Genomic DNA, 20,765 nt, shown 5'->3' with positions numbered 1-20,765 from the left:
AGTATAGGCTCAAAATACTAATCCTTGGACTGAAGTCAAACATGTAACTTTCAGTTTAAATAAGTGCTTAATAGGAAAAGCAAAGGGGGTAACCCTTGAGGCTCCACTAAAGGCCACTGTGGCCTCAGCTCTGGTTTGCTGCCTTCCTTTTTATATCAGCTGACCTGTTTTCCTGGAGAATTGCCTTCACTTGGTGAACAAGGCTCAAGCACTGGCAAGGAGTCTCTTTGCAGTGAGAGCTGGGAAGGAAGCTACCCAGCCATCCATGGAAATGCTAATGAGTTGAGGTGGCCCTGGGCTTTTTAATTCAGATCTGTAATACTTTGCTTTCCTGATGGTGTTGGAACATAATTTTACATGACTCCATTCTAGGGAGACAGTGAAAAGTGGATCCCACCAAGCTGAATAGCTTCCACTGCTTCTCTAGGCACTCTGCAGGAATTACAATGTTTTTCATCAAGGATGATGGGAACAGTTTGACTCTATTATGAGGACTGACTTCAGGACAAAGTAGGAGTTGCTGCTTTGCCCATTTTCAACTCAAAACAGGCACTGTGGTGTTGCAAGTTGCAGCCCTCTTAGGATACCATGTTCCTTACTCTGGTTCTGTATTGGAGGAAGTTATTCTCCTGGCTTGCACACATCTTACCCAGGAAACTGAGAGCAAGAGGGAAGATGGTAGAAAAGCGTCTGTCTTCTAGAGTCCTATTCCACACTCTGATGTTTCCTGGTATCTGAGTAAACACAACTTATGTCAGGGGGACTCCAGGCAAAGGCTTCTCTTGGGTGAATGGAAGCTACTATTCATGGACCTTCCCAACCCTCCAGAGGAAAGTACTCTTCTGGAAAATATTACTGGATTCTTGGTCCACTTTTTAATATTCACATGTCTATAGTTTAAGTGAGAAGTTCAAGAAAATGAGTATCTTATTATCAACATGACTCGATACAGAAGCAGAAAATGTCCTTAAACAATGGGGTTGGAAAACGCAAGTTCTTAGCAGAATGGTATCCTGGGTGCGTGGCTCCTGCAGATGGAGCCAGCAGGTCCCCCTGAGTAGCAGTTTCTGTACCTGAGATCTGGCTTGTTCTAACCATGTGAAGTTGCATGAGTGGCATTTAAAATCCTGTTTTATCATGTTATGAAGCCAGCCAGAGATGTAGAGGAAGGGCTCTGGGCCTGCAGGAACAGAGGGCCTGGCCCACTGTCTCTTTTGCTCCATGTCCCTAACATGCAGTCTGTGCAGTCTTCAGGGGTGAGGTCCATGATCTTCTGCTGTCACAGGTTGCCTTCCACCTGTGGCTTTGGTTTTGATAGACAGAAAGGACAGAAGCACAAAGAATACATTTTGACAGGTTGTATTCTTGCTGGTAAAGAGGGAGCGTGAAGAGTCAGGCGATATGGAAAATACCCATCCTATAGGCAATCACGTAGGACCAACTAATGCTGTGGGTGCACGTAGGTGAACAAGATATAAAACAGAGTTCTTGGCTCTCACAGAGTATCTAGTCTCATAGGGACATAATTTTTTTTATGTTAGTTAATGACGTCACCCTCTCCAATTGTATTGCCCCTTGGGAAATTACTATTTGAATGTAGTCTCTGGAACTAAATGAGGAAATGGTCTACATCTTCTTTTTAGATAGGAGAATTTTGTAACTTAATATGTTTCTATTTCTGTTCTGTGACTAAGCTAGGATTCTAGGTTGCAAGCCACAGAAATTATTTCTAGCTGACTTAGGCAAAAAAGAGGAATTTGTTGAAAGGATATTTAAATCAAAACGTATACATTCAGGACCTGGCTATCCCATTGATTCGCTCAGGGGGGTACCAGGCAAATCGTTTATCCTTTACAGATTTCACTTGACTTGCCATTGAAAGAATGTTGTGTGATCAGAGTGGAGCTCCCAAAATAGATGGGATACTCCAAGACCAAGTTTGGAAAACAGATATGAACCAAAGGAGTTATGGAAAGTGAGGCCACAGAAGCCGATTGTCATGCTGCTGGGTCAAAGTGAGGAAGACACCCAACTCTCTCCGTGATTGGGTCACTCACTCAGTATCAAGTCCTGAGAGAACCTTCTGATTGGCTCAGCTGCAGTTTGGGGAGCTAGTCCCTTTGATGTCAACAGTGGGAGGAACACCTACTCTCATGATTAATGAAGTAGTCTCCAAAGAAGGCATACAGATGGCCAAAAGGCACATGAAAAGATGCCCAGCATCACTAAAAATTATTAGAGAAATGCAAATCAAAACAACATTGAGGTATCACTTCACTCTAGTCAGAACTGTCATCAAGGAAGTCTACAGATATTAAACACTGGAGAGGGTACGGAGAAAAGGAATGCTCCTACACTGTTGATAGGAATGTAAATTGGTAGTCACTGTGGAGGATATGGAGAAGGCAATGGTACCCCACTCCAGTACTCTTGCCTGGAAAATCCCATGGATGGAGGAGCCTGGTAGGCTGCAGTCCATGGTGTCGCTAGGAGTTGTACACGACTGAGCGACTTCACTTTCACTTTTCACTTTCATGCATTGGAGAAGGAAATGGCAACCCACTCCAGTATTCTTGCCTGGAGAATCCCAGGGATGGGGGAGCCTGGTGGGCTGCCGTCTGTGGGGTCGCAGAGTCAGACACGACTGAAGCGACTTAGCAGCAGCATCATGGAGAATATAGTTCCTTAAAAAACTAAAAATAAAGTTGCCATATGATCCAGCATTCCCATCCCTGGGCAAATATCTGGAGAAAACTCTAATTTAAAAAGACACATGCACTCCAATGTTCATAGGAGGCTATTTACAGTAACCAAGACATGGAAGCAACCTAAATGTCCATTAACAGATGAATGGATAAAGAACACACAGAATATTACTCAGCCGTTAAAAAGAATGAAATAATGCCATTTGGATAGACCAAGAGATTATCATATTAAGTGAAGTAAGCCAGACAAAGACAAATATCGTATGATATCACTTACATGTTTAATCTAAGAAAATGGTACAAATGAACTTATTACAAAACAGAGAAGCACAGTCATAGAAAACAAACTTCTAGCTATCAAAGGGGAAAGTGGGGCAGGGATAAATTAGGAGGTTGGGATTAACATATACATACTGCCATATATAGAATAGATAACCAACAAACACCTACTGTATAGCACATGGAACTATATTCAATATTTTGTAATAACCTAAGGGAAAAGAATCTGAGAAAAGTACATATGTGTATATATAAAATTATCTCTCTATATAATTGAATCATGCTGTACACTTAAAACTAACACGATATTGTGAATCAACTATACTTCAATTTTAAAAAACGATTAATGAAGTAGTCTCCAAAAGGAAGGTTAGCAGACTGATGGAAAGGATGGTGCCTTCTGGATAGCCACAAAAACGGATGTCAGGAAAAACAGACCAAAACAGAAGCACTATCAACCCTTATAGGGAGCTAACTTGTATTCCTTGTCTTTTCTTGGTTCTGACTTTTGTGTCCTTCTTTTTCCTTTTATTATTCTTATGGTACAATATTCCTTGAACGTCAAGTGAAGTGAGATTTGAAAAGGATAAATGACTTGCTCGATGTCCCTGAGCTAGTAAGTGATACAGTCAGGTCCTGAATTTGTAACTTTTGATTTAAGTTTCTACCCTCTTGTCTTTCCCATAAATTGATGCCATGCAAAGTGGAGAGTAGGGGCTTCCCTTGTGGCTCAGTGATAAAAAATCCACCTGCCAATGCAGGAGCGCTGAGTTCTATCCCTGGGTTGGGAAGTTGCCCTGGAGAAGGAAATGGCAACCCACTCCAGTATTCTTGCCTGGGAAATCCCTTGGAAAGAGGAGACTGGTGGACCACAGTCCGTGGGGTCGCAAAAACTCAGGCGTGACTTAGTGACTAAACAACAACAAAGTGGAGAGTGATAAATATCAGGAAAGGTTAAATAAAAATGGTATGGCTGCTCTGAAAGGAAATATTTCTCTCTGTTTCCAGAAGTTTATAGGTCCATGGGATTGACAACAAATACATTTTCTTAACTGAAGGACAATTGCAGCTCTTCTCTTTTAAAAGTCAAACTTGTAAGCCAACCCATGAGCACAGAATTGTTGCCAGGAAGGTTGCCATGGTAAACTGGGGAATGGTTTCTTCATTTTCTTCCTGGCTGAGACCTTCTAGGAATCTCATGTCTGTTTGGACTGTTTCCCTCTCCTCAAAAGACCTATCCCACCAGGCAAATGCACCAATCTTAATTTTATTGCCTTTTAAAAAAGTATATATTTTGGAGATGGGGAGAACTGCATTTTATTACAGAAAATTTGGATAATACACAGACTCCTTCCCCCTGACAACACACAACCAAAAAACCCCACTCAGAGCTCTACTGTTAATATTTTGGTAATTTTATTTTTTATATGTATGTATAAGCATATACATTTGTTTGAAAATTGAAATTATATGATATAAATATGATATGAGCTTCCTGGGCTTCCCTGATAGCTCAGTTGACAAAGAATCCACCTGCAATGCAGGAGATCCCGGTTTGATTCCTGGGTCAGGAAGATCCACTGGAAAAGGGATAGGCTACCCACTCCAGTGTTCTTGGCCTTCCCTGTGGTAAAGAATCTGCCTGTAATGTGGGAGACCAGGGTTCAATCCCTGGGTTGGGAAGATCCGCTGGAGAAGGGGGAAAGGCTACCCACTCCAGTATTCTGGCCTAGAGAATTCCATGGACTGTATAGTCCATGAGGTCGCAAAGAGTCAGACACTACTGAGTGACTTTCACTTTCATGATATGAGCTATAAATTGAGATTATATCAATATGATATATATTGAGATTATATGATATAAATTATTTGCTCACATGATATAATCTTATGGATATCTTTTCATGACATGAAATTGTTGGCATTTGAATTCTTAATTTAATAAGCATTTATTGTGCACCCATTTTGGGCTTTCTATTGTGGACTAGAAAACTTCCCTCTCCTCAAGGAGCCATCTTTCCTCCTCCACTTTTCATCTTTTTAGCGGGGAGGAAATGGAAGAAACCAGGAATCAAAGAATCAAGAGAGCAATCCTGGGCACAAAGACTTAAAACTAATATCATCTTTCTATATTAAAGATATTAAGGGGTTCAAAATGCTTCCTTTCACAGTTTTTAAAAGTAGAAGCACATTGCTTAGTTTTTACATGGAATCGCATCTAAATTAACGCAATTCTGCAGAAATGCCACTGGGGAAAAAAAAATATTTTAAAGACTTAATTATTTTACAGGATCTCTCTAAGAGTCAGCATATTAAAAAGCAGAGATATCACTTTGCCAACAAAGGTCCATACAGTCAAAGCTATGACTTTTCCAGTAGTCAAGTATGGATGTGAGAATTGGGCAATAAAGAAGGCTGAGAGCTGAAGAGTTGATGCTTTAAAATTGTGGTGCTGGGGAAGACTCTTGAAAGTTCCTTGGATTGCAAGGAGATCAAACCAGTCAATCCTAAAGGACATCAACCCTCAATATTCATTGGAAGAACTGATGCTGAAGCTGAAGCATCAACACTTTGGCTGCCTGATGCGAAGAACTGAGGTATTAGGAAAGAACTGGATGCTGGGAAAGACTGAAGGCCAAAGGAGAAGGGGGCAGCAGAGTATGAGATGGTTAGATAGCATTAGTGACTCAACAGATATGAATTTGAGCAAACTCTGGGAGATAGTGAAGGACAGGGAAGCCTGGCGTGCAGCAGTTCGAGGGGTCACAGAGCCAGACAGGACTTAGGGATTGAACAAGAATAACAACTCTTGAGTCTAAACAAGATCCAGTTCATAAACCATGGATCTAACTTAATCATTGCCTCGTTCCAGCCCTCTAGCCTCTAGAGGGCGCTCTGGACCATCTCACGCATCAACCCCATACTTGTCTTTGTCTTCCTTCCCTCTCTCTCCTTCCTTTTGTTGATAACTTAACCTCTTTTCTGGAAAGTAAGACTCCTTCCTCTTTAAGAGGAGGAAGGGAGGGAAACCCATAGGACTTCAGGATTCTCTTTAAACAGCAGGGGAGCACTGGCTGCTTGATCTTTTGAGCCCTTCCAGTGTCCTACCTCTCAGTCCACTATCGTGACTGGTACCAGTACCTGGGAGAAGCTGGTGTAACTCTTGCTGAGTGGAGTTGATGCTGAGGAACCAGGCACCAAGCAGAGTCAGGGCCAGCAAGGCATGTTTCACACACAGGTTCTGGCTCTAGCCGGCAGGAGGGGCGGAAGGATATAGTAGTGACGCACCCTGTGTTGTAGTTGATGGCTTTTCACACCAACCTCTCTCCAATGATGGCCTCCAAAGAAGGAGTAACATGACATTTCCCTGTCAAACATGAAAACTCTGCCATCTTGGGTAACCGGTTCCAGGAATATGTATCCGAAGGAGACCTTGAGGTAAGGTTAGGACTTAAGCTGTTGTCCTCTCAGGCTACCACCTTGACCTTAAGAAGCTGCTTTCCTTTGGCTCTTTTACCTCAGGAAGTCAAATGTATGAAAGAGTTTCAGAGAAACTTAAATTTCTGCTGTCACTTTGCCAGAAAATTGGCTTATTTTGGCTCTGTTCGGTACTCTTGCTTGGAAAATCCCATGGACAGAGAGGCCTGGTAGGCTGCGGTCCATGGGGTCGCTAAGAGTCAGACACGACTGAGCATCTTCACTTTCACTTTCATGCCTTGGAGAAGAAAATGGCAACCCATTCCAGTGTTCTTGCCTGGAGAATCCCAGGGACGGTGGAACCTGGTGGGCTGCCATCTATGGGGTCGCACAGAGTCGGACACGACTGAAGCGACGCAGCAGCAGCAGCAGCAGCAGGACTTTGTTTATTTCTTGCTTTGATGGTTTCCTTGTTCTCCCTTCTGATTTTTGGGGGAAATCATGGTCTTGCTATGGTTTATCCAGTCAGCTGTGGCCTGACTTGCATGTTCTCTGAAGTGAAGGCTGGCCCACGCTGGGCACTTGCTGGGCCAGGAGATACATGCAGAAGGTGGCAGTGTGGATCCCGGGGCCACAAGAAGGGCGAGGCCACTGTTCTCACTCTGCCAGGCTGCATAAGCAAAGGTGCATAGTTCCTAGCAGCTGTTAGGAGAATGGGGGTTAATTTCTGGGCGTCAGCCATAGAACTCTCCGCAGACTGTTATAGTGTCTTTAGAGTCAGAAAGGAGTCAGAAGCAAATATGAGAAGTAAGACGACCAGAAAGTTTTACATCTTGAGTATACATTTGTTCATCCCTAAATTCTTGAAGAGTCTTAGGCATTCTGGCTCCAGAGTTCAACAGATGTACATTTGAAGCTTGTTTCTGCCACTAGTTAACTTCATGTGCTTGGGCAAATGGCTTTGCCTCTCAAAGCCCGAGATTCTTTAATGTGTAAAGATGAGAAAATAACAGCAACCTCTTTGGAAGATTGTTATGAGGCTTAAGTGAAAATGAAAGAATGCATGTGAAGCACCAGTGCAGTGCCTGTTATGTGGTGTCAATGTGGGCTGGTATTACTTTTCTTGTAAATATCATCTCAGACGGCTGTGATGGTGGTAATAAGAGTAAATTGGCACAGATCCTGCCCTGAGGTAGCTTATGATGGGCAATCATGACACAGGATGTGACAGGAGTCAGGAGGAAAGAATAGGGCAAAAGGGACACATAACAAATGGAATCAAAGGTTCAAGAAGGGGATCGATGGAGCCAGTTGTTCACATATGGTGGGGCTCAAAAATGAAAGCTGAATACAACTGAGTAGCAGTGCTTTCGGACAGCGTGAACGCAGTGGGCCAAGGTGGCAAATAGAAGCAAAGGGATAAATTAAAAACAAGACAGGTGAGCAGGTGCGCCATCAGGCTGACAAGAGGTAAAGAGACTGGGATAAATAAATAAGCAAGCAACACAATGATGAAGACAATCCTGCTGGCCAAGACATTGAAAGGCAGCGTGCACCAATGCTAGAATCAGGCTTGAGATTTGAGATTTTTAAGAAAATTGTATGCAGGCTTTCACAGATTTTTCCAATATTTTTATTTCCTATGATAACACTCAGAAATCCACTCTGGATTTATTCTCAGAAAGGATGCCCAAGAGCTCTCTTCTTCCCTTGTCGCCACCTGGGAGATTTCAGAGTAAAGTTCTCCGATGGGACAAAGGGTTCAGAGGGTGTTCCGCACAGGGTGCCGAATTCCAGGGACCCTGATTGGAGCAGACGCCGGCTGTGCGAACTCTGTCTAGACATGGAAATTGTCCTCCTAATCTCCCAATCTTGCTTTCTCTTCATTCTCTGACAATGCACCGTCTCTGTAAACATTCTCGCCACAAGAACGGAGCTGGAAACACATGTGCAATCAGCAGCTACAAAGAGGGTTATGAAATCTGCTCAAAATAGCCTGCTTGCCCCATAGGCATGCAAAGCAGCTAAACAGCTAGGGTGAACGTGTCAGGCGGCAGATTTTACTCTGCATTTCAAGAGGCTTCCAGTGACCTCCCACAGTTAGGCTCAGAGGTGCTCACTGCTGCTCAGAAGCTCCCAGGGGAAACCTGGGGCTGTGGACAGAGTCCCCTGGGCAGCTGTGAGTCCCTGGGGCTAAACCCTCCTATCCGAATATCCTACCTACCCTGAAATTCCTCAGCCCTGGAGATATTTATTTGGGTTAAAACTTTGAGGTTACATAATCCCCAGTGGATCAGTGGATCAAGAATTTGCCTGCAATGCAGGAGACACAGGAAACGCGGGTTCGATCCCTGGGTTGGGAAAATCCCCTGGAAAAGGAAATAGCAACCCACTCTAGTATTCTTGCCTGGAACATTCCATGGGCAGAGGACCCTGGTGGACTATCGTCCACAGGGTTGCAAAGAATCAGACATAACAGCACAATGGCACTGAAGTTGGCAGTGTTACCCGAGACAAGAAGATAAAAATCTGGCTCCCTCCCTTAGAATCCTAGTCCCCTTGTGCGGGTGGGATGGTATTTTTGTATACTGGGTGCATGGGAGGAAAGACCATTTGGCTGGGGGCTCAGAGCATCAGGGAAGAGGGGCTGCAGATATGGGTCCATTGTGTGCAGAGGCTGGATAAGAGGGGAGACTTGTGATCTGGGTGGTGCAGTTGTTGTCTGTCTGCTTTCACGTCCAGCACCGACTGCCTGTGTGACCTTTGGCTCTGTTGCTTCAGACCTCTTATTCTAGCCTTCTTTGTCAGAGTGGGAAAGCGCTCTTTCCCCTGGATTTCACTTCAGAAAAGGAAAGGAGTCAGATGGCTATCCCTCACCAAGTGTCCTGGGAGTTGGATCCCAAGCTACTCAAAGAATAACCATGTGACTGAATGTAACTGCAGAGGCCTTGGGGGTAGTTTTGTGAAGACTGCTATTTGTGGCTGAAGAGACAGGGTGCGTCATCCCTGTTCTGGTGGGAATGACCACTGAACTAGAAGTCAGGCAACTGGGCTCTGTGCCAGCGCTGGCAGGTTGCTTTTGTTTCTGAACCTCTCATGATTTCCCTCAGTTGAGCAAGACTAAGGCCTGTAGCCCAGGAAAGGACACTGGGCAACCACAGGGGCCAGGCTGGGGTAACAGAATGTACTGGGGGCAGCATGGAGGGCATGGCCAAGACACAAGGAGGCAGATTTCTCTTCTGTGGGAGCCCCAAATAAACCCTCCTTCCCCTCTCCTGCCTCTCCACACCCATGGCTTGCCTTCCTGGACCAGCTTGGCCTTGGTCCAGATTGGGTTTCTGTTTTGTCAGAATAACTCCAGGTGTCTGCTGGGAGGAGAACACCCCTAAGTGAAGTGAAGTCACTCAGTCGTGTCCGACTCTGCGACCGCATGGACTGTAGCCTATCAGGCTCCTCCATCCATGGAATTTTCCAGGAAAGAATATTGGAGTGGGTTGCCATTTCCTTCTCCAGAGGATCTTCGTGACCCAGGGATTGAACTGGGGTCTTCTGCATTGCAGGCAGATGCTTTACCATCTGAGCCACCAGGAACACCCCTGGGAGTATCATAAATTCATCTTTGGTTTTTGGGTGGAACTTGAGTGGCTTCTGTGGGTACATTATGGCTTGGCTTAGGCCATCCTATCCCGGAAGTGCCGTACTTCATGCCTTTTAATTGGACACACACAACGGTCCATCTACTCTAAGTGTGGACTGGATCAGCCTGGCCCAGGAGAAGCATTAGAGGCAGTTGACCATATTCATAGGGTCAGTTGGGAACCCGTTGGCCTATGTCTTATAGTTGAGCCCATATTTGTTTCTGAGGAATCTCTTTGAACTTGATGACCTTCACTCTTTACTTTGTGGTTATTTTAGGGCAAAGGGGAAAATAAGGCCTGGTCCTTCTATATTTGAGGTGTATCTTAAAAATCAGAGCTCTCCTCTCTCTTGCGTCCTGCTCTGGGAGTCACAGTTGTTGTCTAGACTGGGGCTCTGGGCTCCTGCCCACCCTGTTCTGCATGCTGAAATCTTAGAATCCTTAGCATCCTGTATACTTTGGGGTCCTCGGATGGGGGCACCCAAACCCCTGCCCCTCCATCGCACTGGTACTTCAGAAAACCCATGCAAGATGCAACCTGCCATTGTGGCTCCTTCTAGTGGGCTTTGGCAATAAGGAAAAGTGTCTGTTTATATAGGGATATTGCTGAAATGAGTGTCTGAAACTCACATTTCCAGAAAGCTTGAGGGTTTTGACCTCCTCAGATGCTTTCTTCATGTTGCACAACTGGGCAGCTTAGGTGTGAAGAGCTGTTTCCCCCAACCTGGCTGTGAAGACGGGGCAGATGCTTGGGCTGAAAATAGTAGTTGCTTCAGGTTTTAATCGCAGCACGAGAAGGGACTCACGTACACACACCGTGATGTGCAAATGTGGGCTCAGAGGCAGTTCCGGGAATCAGGGCTGAATTTGCAAATGACTGTGAGGTGGAACACATCAGATGGAACTCTGATGTGTTGCTGTCACTTCCTTCCTGCAAGTGGTGGGTGAAAGGAGCTGCCTGAGTCTCAGTGATCAAGCATCTCTGCACTTGCAGCCTGGGAGCAGCTTTAGGAGGAAGAGGAAAAAGCATGTATTGTTTTTTGTTTTCAGCACAACATTTAGTGTTCTCCATTTAACTTCAAATGCTAATCTTTAAAGTGTTTAAAATATCAGTTCACTTCAGTTCAGTCACTGGTCTGACTCTTTGCCACTCCATGGACTGCAGCAAGCCAGGCTTCCCTGTCCATCACCAGCTCCCGGAGCTCACTTAAACTCATGTTCCTGAAGTCGGTGATGCCATCCAACCATCTTATCCTCTGTCATCTCTTTCTCCTCCTGCCTTCAAGCTTTCCCAGCATCAGGGTCTTTTCCAATGAGCCAGTTCTTCACATCCGGTGGCCAAAGTATTGGAGCTTCAGCTTCAGCATCAGTCCTTCCAATGAATATTCAGGACTGATTTCCTTTAGGATTGACTGGTTTGATCTCCTTGCAGTCCCAGAGACTCTTAAGAGTCTTCTCCAACATCATGGTTCAAGAGCATCAATTCTTTGGTGTTCAGCTTTCTTTATGGTCCAACTCTCACATCCATACATGACTACTGGAAAAACCATAGCTTTGACTAGATGGACCTTTGTTGGCAAAGTAATGTCTCTGCCTTTTAATATGTTGTCTAGTTTGGTCATAGCTTTTCTTCCAAGGAGCAAGCATCTTTTAATTTCTGCAGTCACCATCTGCAGTGATTTTGGAGCCCAAGAAAATAAAGTCTCTCACTATTTTCATTGTTTCCCCAAAAGTAGATGATTTTCTGGAACTCTTTTGCTTTCTCTGTGACCCAGTGGATGTTGGCAATTTGATCTCTGGTTCTTCTGCCTTTTCTAAGTCCAGCTTCAACATCTGGAAGCTCTCGGTTCACATACTGTTGAAGCCTCGCTTGGCATTATAGGAATAGAAAAAGCTTAAAGCAGTCTCTTAACTGGACTGGTTATGTTGGCATAGAAAGGTATGGGGTCTTCTCTCTGCCCATGGTGCCCATGGACCCTTGCTTCCAGTTTTCCTCTCATTTTCAGCTGCTGTTTCCCAGAGCCCTGTCCCCTGCTCAGCCTAGGTACTCACCGGGAGCTCTTAAAACCAAGGACAACATATCCTCAGATACCCAAACTATGTGTAGAGTGTTCTAGACAGCATCTATAGTCTCTTCTTTCTCTTCCTTCCTTCTTATTTTCTTTCCTTGAGAAAATATATTCTACTAGAAAGGCCACTGTGCAATGCTCTTAGATTGTTGTTGATCTATTTTCCTTTGTTCCCATCATGTCTCTCAGCCAGGAGGCTTAGTGAACCAGTAGAAAGTGCCCTGGAGAGACATGGTCTTAGCTTTGAATCCCAGTCCTACTATTTGCAGCTGTGGAACCTTGGATAATGTTCCTTGGATAATTCTCTGGTCTCTACAAACTGAGAATAATACCTGTTAATACTTTGTAGGGCTTCTGTGAGCATTCAGTAGAATAGTCTATTCAAAGCCCCAGGAAGCTATTAGCACCCAGTGAATGGTGATTGCGTTCACTGAGCGGTCATGCAGTGTTTTTGAGACTCCTGACAAGAAGCAGACGCTGTGGAGGTGCAGAGGAAGGACTCGCCCAAGCACAGCACATACTAGCAGCACATGGTGCCCCACCAATTTGACCTTGGATCACTAGCAAAGTGTCTTTGCAGCAAGGTACACAGAGGAGGGAGCTGGGATGTGGTGACATTTATTTCTTAGGCCAGCAGAAATCTGCTCCCAGACAGAACTGGGATTGCTGGAGTCCAAAGTTGGAGTGGAAGTTGCTGAAATAATTTCTGTGTTTATGCCAAGTATTATAAATAAAATAAACTTAACAAGCTATTCCAAAGACCTGACAAGGTAATGGTCCACTCTGTTTGCAGGGAGGATCAGCCATTTTACATCTTCCCCCAAAGGTACAGACAGAAGCGGATGGCATCTCATGGAAAGGAGAGACTGACCAGGAGCCTGGAGACCCAGACTTAAGCCCTAGCAGGTGACCTGGGTAGGTCTTTTTCATTCTCTGCACTTTAGTTCCCTCCTCTGATCAGTAAGGATACAGATGAGAATGCTAGTTCTGCAGGTCACATCGCTCTCACAATATTATAATAAAAATCAACTGAAATTGTGCAATTTAAGGCCTTCTGCAAAGTGCAAGTGTGAGGCATGGTCATCTCACTTTGCAGGAAGGTCTTATCTATTCTAATAGCCTTTGCTGGATTAGCAGGTTTCTGGTGTTGATTTGTACAGCACATGAATCAAATCATAAATCCAAGGCTTGGAGGTGGGCACAGGACTGAGGTTTTTCAAGGGGCAGAAGATGAAAGGCTGTGAGGACCAACTGCTACATCGGGTGGGCTCAGGTTTCCTTTGGGCCTTGAGAACTGAAATCCTCCCCGCTTTTGTCCTCTTTTCCCTGAAACTTTGTCCTCTTCTCCCTCTGAATCCCATGTGAGCACAGGCTCTCTTCCTTTTTGCTACCTTTCCAGCCCTTCTTTTTCTCCTGAATGAGGCCTTGTGGCAGACAGTTAGTGCTCACTATATGTCCTGCATGTTGTCTTGCTGGGTTGAGGCCGAGGCAGGCTGAGCAGAAGTGACACAGAAGCAGCTGGTGAAGACGCTCAGTCGTGTCCGACTCTTTGCGAGCCCATGGACTGTAGCCCACCAGGCTCCTCCGTCTATGACACAGAAGCAGCTGGTGAAGACGCTCAGTCATGTCCGACTCTTTGCGAGCCCATGGACTGTAGCCCACCAGGCTCCTCCGTCTATGGGACTTTACAGGCAAGAACACTGGAGTGGGTTGCCATTGCCTTCTCCAGGGGATCTTTCCGACCCAGGGATTGAACCCAGGACTTCTGCACTGCAGGCAGATACTTGACTGTCTGAGCCACCAGGAAAGAGACACAGGTGACTTCCAAACTGAGGTAATAAAGAGCCAGTGTCTGATGGAAGGAATGTAAATTGGTGTATCTACTCAGGAAAACAGTTTGGAAAGTCTTCAAAAAGTGAACAACAGAACTCCCATATGATCCAGAAATGCTACTTCTGGGTATGTAGCTGAAGGAAACAAATCAGTATCTCAAAGAGATAGCTGCCCTCCCTTGTTCATTGCAGCATTACTCATAACAACCAAGACATGGAAATAACCCAAGTGTTTGTCAATAGTCTATATCTATAATTACACAAAAGCTAATTTTGTGAGGTGATAGATGTATTAATTAACCTGATTGTGGTAATCATTTCACAAAGTATATACACACACACACACACACATACATACATATACACACTAAAAATTATCACATCATACACTTTAAATAAATAGAATTTTATATGTCAATTTTAACTCAAAAAAACTGGAGGGGAAAAAAGAGCTAGTATTTGCTTCCATTTCTCCCCTCATCTGCTCTGTGTCAAGAAAGGCACAACTACAGCTTCAAGATGGGGGTTTGACCTTCACTGGGCTTCATGTAACTCAGAAATCACACCTTTATTCTATTGACCACTGGGATGTGGGTGTTTAGTCTGGATGGCAGCCTATCCTAATCAGCACAGTGGATGTGCTCGCTGCTTTGCTCCTTCTCCACTAACCTGGCCCTTGATTCTGTGTAATCTTGTGTCCACTCACTGCTCAGGGGAACAGCCATTCTCAGGATTTACCAATGACCTCATCTGTAATTACTAATCACCTACATGCTGCTGAGTTGCTTCATGTGCTTGGAACTGTTCTTTCTGACTTAAATGTTTGCATTATTGTTTTATTTTTATTTGTTTATTTTTGGCTCTGCTGTGTCTTGGCTGTGCTTGGGCTTTCTCTAGCTGCAGTGAGTGGGGACACTGTCTAGCTGCCGTGCACAGGCTTCTCATTGTGGTGGCTTCCCTTGTGGAGCACTGGCTGTAGGGTGCATGGACGTGAGTAGTTGTGGTGCAGGGGCTTCGTTGCCCTGTGACTTGTGGGATCTTCTTGGACAAGGGATTGAACTTGTGTCCTCTGCATTGGCAGGCACACTTTCAACCACTGGACTTCCAGGGAAGTCCATTTTGCGTCATTATTTTAAATGAAAAAAGTAATACATTCTTATTTGGAGAAATCTCCCCTTACCTTCCAGTTTCCTATTTTCTGTTCTGGTTGCTTTGTCTCTTATTCTTCTGAAGGCAGATGCTCCCCGCTCCTCCTGAATCTGCCTCTGGCCCACTTCTCCTTGCCTTACCCTTCCTACCCTCTCCCACCCCCACATCTCCCTCATACCCTTGATATTCTCATACGCACTCTAGCTATTTGTGTGAGACTGCATTCCTCAATGTCAACTCCAGGCCAATGTTTCCAGCTTCTCTCGATGCCTGCCTGGGGCTTCAGCCAACTTTAGCAGATGAAACTGTCCAGAACTGGACTTATTATCAACCTTACTCCTCTTCCTTCTGTGCCACCTCGGTCTGCCCAATTTCACCCATGCTTGACCCCTGGACTTTGCTTTGACCCTTGTCTCTTCTCTTTTCCACCATTCCCTTATGTAATCAACTATTGGGTGCTGGTCCCTCCTTTATTCCCACTACTCTTACACTATGTATGTAATTGCCTGGAATTGGGGGCTAGAATGACACACGGTGGACTGTTGACCATGGTTAGTTCTGGGAAGGAAATCCATGGCAGGGAGGGTGAATCATGGGGGTTTCATACTTTAAAATGTTTTATTATTTACTTTTAACTTATTTTCTATAACAATGGTTTCATGTATTAGCTACATAATACCTCCCCCCCCCCAACAAAAAAATCCTTTAAAAATTAGAAATGGGCTCCCTGTTAGGTAGTGAAGCTTTCATAACTGGAAGTGTTTGAACCAAAGTTGAGTGATTTGACATTAGGGATACTGTAAGGGATTCTTATATTGGATGGTAAACTAGAAGTTCCCTTCTGGATCAGTTAGGATTAGATTCAGCTGTGAATCATGGCAACCCCCAAAAACGCAGACTTGAGACAACATGGAAATTTATTTCTCTCTGAAGTAAAAGTAACCAGTACAAGGTGTGAGAGTGTATCATGATACTCAGAGATTTTTTTCAGTCTTGTTCCTACACTTTACTTAGCACTTGGCTTCCACCTCATGGTCTGATGAAGCTGCTCAAGCTTTCAGTGCAGGCCAGTGTCTAGTGTTAGTTGCTCAGTCATGTCCGATTTGGACTGTAGCCTGCCAGGCTCCCCCATCCATGGGATTTTCCAGGCAAGAATACTGGGGTGGGTTGCCATTTCCTTCTCTAGGGGATCTTCCCAACTCAGGGACTGAACCCAGGTCTCCTGCATTGCAGAGAGACTCTTTACCATCTGAGCCACCAGGGCCACCACATTTGTATTCCAGTCAGTAGGAACAGACAACTTAGAGCATGCCTGTTCCCTTTAAGGGTACTTCCTGGATGTTGTTTGTTCTGTTTATACACCATTGGCCAGAACGTGGTCACCCAGGAACACTGAGCTTTGGGGAGCCTAAAATAATAGGCTTTATACCCTGTGGCCTGTGCCTGGCTGAAAACTGAAATTCTATTACTAAAGAAAAAGAGGAGAATGAATATTGGAGGACAATAGCATTCCCTGCTGATTGTTAATTCAAAGTTTTAAAAATTAATCATAGCTGCTATTGACTGAGTTATTACCATTACTAAATACTGGGCTAAGGCCTTGCTCCTCTAATAATGCCCACATGCTGAGGAGTTAGGGTCAGTGCTATTGCTATTACATTGAACCTTCATGAGGTTAACCTTTACTTTCTATGCCACCAATTCTCTATTCCAGGCCCATGAGGCTCTGTCTGATTGTGCAGCCAGTTCCCAGGCCTGGGCTCCAGCTGCAAAGGGTGATGTAGAAGCCAGTATCCAGCATATCTGTCCCCTATGATGGGAAGCTGTCCTCATACGCACCCAAAACTCACGAGGTGGGAATTCTCCAGATGTGGAAAGAGATTTCTGTGTTGACACAACTCTTCACTATTCTATTTCCTTATTGAGCAAGTTGATTTATTTATTAAAATTTATTAAAATTTTATTTTTGAGTAAGTTGAATTTTAATTGGATTATTTTCAAAAGTTTTGAAGCATTTGGTCTTTTCTTTCTCTTTAGAAGTTCCTGTTCAAAGCAGAAGCATAGTAATACCTGGCCTCTTATAACAGGGTTGTGGTGGGTAGAATAATGGCTTCTCAAAGATGTCCACATCCTAATCTTTGGAATCAGAGAATTAGTTTGCATGACCAAAGGGATTTTATTAAGTGTCTTGAGAGGGGAGCGTGTCCTGGATTATCCAGATGGGCCGGATGTATCACATGGGTTCTTAGAAGAGAAGGAGGGAGCAGGTAAATGGGAATCAGAGATGTGATGTGATGACCATGTGATGACCGAAGTAGAGCTTGGAGCGTTGCTATTGCTGGCTGGGGGCCACGAGCCAAGGGATGTGGACAGCCTCGAGAGCTGGAAAGACCAGGAAACTTGTTCTTCCCTCCAAAATCAGTGCAAGCCTTGCTGACCCCTTGTGTTTCACCCAGTAAAACCCATTTGGACTTCTGACCTACCGAACTACAAGATAATAAATTTGTGTTGTTTTCAAGCCACTAAATTTGTAGTAATTTGTTTTCATAACAGTGAAAACCTAATACAGGGTGCAAATTACAATGCCCATAAGGTCCAGAATGTACCACAAATGAATCAAGTCGGCTATGTGTAAAAATATAAAAAAATTTAAATGAAATATGTGGTTCTTTCAGTCTAATCTTTCATTTTTTCCAGTTTTGATAGAGACAAGAGTGCAAAAAATATAGAAATTTTACTATTAATTTTATCTGTAAGAAAAACAGGAGCAGAAGCATGATGATAAATGGCAGTTCAAACATAACTTTACAGCAGGTGGACAGGGAAGGGCGGTGGAGACAGGTGGGTAATTAGACAGTGAATGAGCTACTGAATGTGAATCTACTGAAGACAATTGTTACCTTGTAGAATTTGGATCTGATGTTTCTAGATTTAACTTGGATACAATTTTTGGGGTTGTCTTAAACGAATGATTTAGACAGACTCTGTCTTCAGGCAGTGGCTTGTTGTCCTTAGCAATCTCATTTCTCAGCTGTTCTTGTCACTATCTTAGACATTTTTTCCCAATCCGTGTTTTTCTTTCCTCTGGTTTTGCAGTCTTTTGGGCGCAGAGGAGCAGATGTTCTATACTTAGGTCCACCCTTGTTCTACTTCCACCCGACACTCATGATAGCGTGAGGAGGAGGATGAAATTTCATCTGCTCTCTCTCTTTTAAAAAGCACTTGACAAAGCATAAGCTGGAAGTCTTTGGAAAGTCAGATTTTTAAAAATGATGCACTGCCTACGACATTGCCCACACTTCATACCTATTTTCTATACCGAGACAATATTCAAGGAACTCTCTAAGCACTTGATCTACTAGTTGACAAATATTTACTGAGCGTCTTGAAGAAAGAGGCTGTGCGGGATAGTAGGAGGACGACACGTGATGGAAGACAGTAGCTCCTTGAGAACATGCCCCTCCTGCTGCGCGGATAGCATGTCCTAGGCAGTGACTGCCTGACCTAATACTTCTTGGGGAGTAGAGACACGATGTGAATCTCCAGCCAGCAAGGTATTTGCCTAGACAGCTGAGCAAATCTGGCATTTACGTCCCCTTTGCATCCGTTTGGTTTGTATTTACCCTGTAGGACTAGTAAACACAATGTACAAGACTCTGAGGGGTTGAGGTAAGCTCAGTTGTGGCCAAATCCCCACCTGTACCTGTGCCCTGGCATCACCTTGACAGGTGAGTCCAAGCCCTCCGAGGTTCCAGAGCCTGACCAGATGAGCATAATACTTTCCTGGTGCTTCAGGTTCCCAAAGCGGTGAAACTGTGACAGGTGGAACAGTGTTGGACAGTGTCTATATTTTCAGGTTCAGTCTGTTCTGCTCAATTCCCATGGTGCCTGGATCCCTGCTACACACATAATGGGCCTGAAGTTAGATGGAAATAATAATGGTTATTCCAGAGAAAATGTAAGCCAGTGTTTTCACTGTGTCAGGTACCATGCCAAGTTCTTTATATTGATTCTCTCTTTTTTCCCACAACTGCTTACAGTAGTTATTTTTTTTATCTCCCATTTTACAAATAAGAAAAATGAGGCTCGAGTCACACTTCTGCTTGGTAGCAGAGCCAAGATTTGAACCCATGAATCCATTCATCTTGTATATGCCATCTGGGTGAAAACTCCATGTAATTAAAGTTTATGGCATTAAATTTCAAAGAATCCTAATATGGTTTTTGAAAACGAATGTGCCTTAATTTGTTCAATCAACATGCCCCTAAAAAATTAAATAGAGTATTAAAACATCCTAAGGGCATGGAACATGTCTTTGTAACATCTACAATATTTAGCCCTGTGCCTTACATAGATAAGACCTGAAATGATCATTTGTTAAATGAATAGGTGAATGAATGAAACAATTGTAGAATTTAATTTACTGAAGTAAGTGTACTTAGTGGGGCTTCTTGGGTGGCTCAGCAGTAAAGAAACCATCTGCGATGCAGAAGACTCCGGAGATGCCACAGGTTTGATCCCTGGGTGGGGAAGATCCCCTGGAGGAGGGCATGGCAACCCACTCCAGTATTCTTGCCTGGAGAATCCCATGGACAGAGATGCCTGGTGGGCTACAGTCCATGGGGGTAGCACAGAGTTGGTCAGGACTAAAGTGACTGAGCATGAAGCATGAAGTGTACTCAGAAAGACCAGTTTGAAGGGACCTGCAGGGTTACAGAACAGATTGATCAGGTGTATTAAAGTTTCTAAAGCCCACTATGTTGTTGTTTAGTTGCTAAGTTGTGCCCGACTCTTTTGGAACTCCATGGACTGTAGCCCACCAGGCTCCTCTGTCCATGGGATTCTCCAGGCAAGAATACTGGAGTGGGTTGTCCTTTCCTTCTACTGAGTATCTTCCTGACCCAGGGATTGAATTCATGTCTCCTGCACTGGTAGATGGATTCTATACCACTGAGACACCAGGGAAGCCCAAAGCCTATTAATGCACAGAAATAAGACTGGAGGGATGTTTCAAAAAATGAACTTTGATTTTCTTCTTGTACTTTTCTTTATTGTTAAGATTTTAGAAACTGAGCCTTCACTGGTCTTAGTCTGGGTCCCACTTAAAGCAGATCCTCATGGAGAGCACTTGGTGGGTTGATCTGGGACATGATTCCCAAATGAGGGATGAGGGAGCAAGGAGATGGAGTGGGGAAGGGAACTCATGCCAGGTGTCTCAGGGATGTGGAGGTGAGCAGTGGGAGTACCTTGCCATGGGGACTTGCTTGAAGGCCGGGTAACAGGAGCAGTAGTCTCCTAGTCCTTATTGGCAAGAAGTTCTCCTCCTTTGCAAACTCTGCTTTCAAGGGCCCTGTGAACCTCTGCAACATCAGAAAAGGCCCTGCGTTTGAAGGCTGAAAGAGGCATGGCCCACACTTGAGGTGGGCTCTGTGAGCACCAGGTGAGTCTGAGCTTCTAGACTGCCTACCAAATCTGAGCTCAGATCAGAGGTGGGGACATGAAACAGGAGACATCTACTATGGTATGGGTTTTCCAACACTAATAAAACCACGAGAAAAAAACAAGACATTTTCACGAAACAAAAAATTGTTCTCTGATTTGACTTTGTGAATTTGGACTTCATTAGGTGAGGTTATTTTCACTGAGATCCTGATGTGCTTGGTGTTGTGGACCAGAT

The 20,765-nt window shown here is 44.3% G+C and overlaps 1 long non-coding RNA gene across 1 annotated transcript in view; it reads left to right on the top strand.

The window, feature by feature from the left end:
• Positions 1-20,765, top strand: part of LOC105603181 (uncharacterized) — a 346,432-nt gene that overhangs the window by 225,285 nt on the left and 100,382 nt on the right. Inside the window, exons 2-3 of the long non-coding RNA XR_009597244.1 lie at positions 12,901-13,022; positions 16,803-16,941. This is a non-coding gene — a long non-coding RNA (uncharacterized LOC105603181). The remainder of the gene's footprint in view (positions 1-12,900; positions 13,023-16,802; positions 16,942-20,765) is intronic.

The sequence above is a fragment of the Ovis aries genome, chromosome 18 (assembly GCF_016772045.2).
Source record: "Ovis aries strain OAR_USU_Benz2616 breed Rambouillet chromosome 18, ARS-UI_Ramb_v3.0, whole genome shotgun sequence".
Classification (NCBI taxonomy): Eukaryota; Metazoa; Chordata; class Mammalia; order Artiodactyla; family Bovidae; genus Ovis; species Ovis aries.
This window is presented reverse-complemented; position numbering and strand designations above follow the sequence as displayed.